We start from the raw sequence: 1009 nt of genomic DNA on the forward strand, positions 1-1009 counted from the left end.
TGCTGCCCCTCTGTCCCCGCACTGTGGGCTCAGTACTGGCCACGGCTTTGTGCAAGGACAGAAGCAAATCACAGACATTTAACACAGCAAAATAGGGGAAAATCTTGATTTTCAAACAAAACAACTGCAGCAAACTGTGGCTGAGGATTGTTTGAATCCCCTGTGGGCTGCCCTGGTGAAATCCCCTTCTCGAGGCTGCTAGAACACCAGGCAGTGCACAGTGACAAACGGACACGATGTCCTTCCCTGCCTTTTCCAGAACTGCTTTAGTGGTTGAGAACTGGAGAGATGAAAAATTTGCCTGGAAGCAGAAAAGCAACCCCCAAATCTACAAAATATGCAACTTCTGCTACAAACTTGCAAATGGGCCCATATGTGATCAGTAAATGCTCTCAGATCCATGGATTTGCCTGCATTCATTTGGGCTGGAGCCCTGCCAGACGCCGAGCTGCGCAGCGTGTCACCGCTCCTCCTGGGAGATTGGGAGATTGGCGCCACAAAGCACTGGTGATGGGCAGAGAGTGGAGCCCCCCACCTTCCTCATGGAAAGCCCCCACCTTCCCAGTGGAGAGTTCTCATCTTTCCTATGGAGAGCCCCCCACCTTCCTGATGGAGACTCCCACCTTTCCTGTGGAGATCCCTGGCCTCCCCTGCACAAAGCCCCCACCTTCATCACTGAGAGCCCCCATTCGTTCCAAAGGGGCCCAAGCCTGGCTGGCTGCAGCCCCCAGCACTGTTGGAACAGAAAGGGAGTGGACTAACGGGACTTTCCCAGGAGCAGCTGGGAGTTCATCACCCATTGCTCTGGCCACTGCTGAATCCAGAGCTCTCCTAGCAGCATTCTCTGGCCAAAGCCAGTCTTCCTGCATGTCCTTGATGAACTGCACATCCCATGCTGGCAGAATCCTGTCCCAGAGCAGCTGTGTGTGCTCAGAGTGAAGAACCTGAGCCCTGGGAACCATAGAGAAGCACAAAAAGAGCATCTCATACTTTATCTGGTCCCTGTTCA

The sequence above is a fragment of the Neopelma chrysocephalum genome, unplaced genomic scaffold (genome assembly GCF_003984885.1).
Source record: "Neopelma chrysocephalum unplaced genomic scaffold, ASM398488v2 Primary Assembly neopelma1_77, whole genome shotgun sequence".
Lineage (NCBI taxonomy): Eukaryota > Metazoa > Chordata > Aves > Passeriformes > Pipridae > Neopelma > Neopelma chrysocephalum.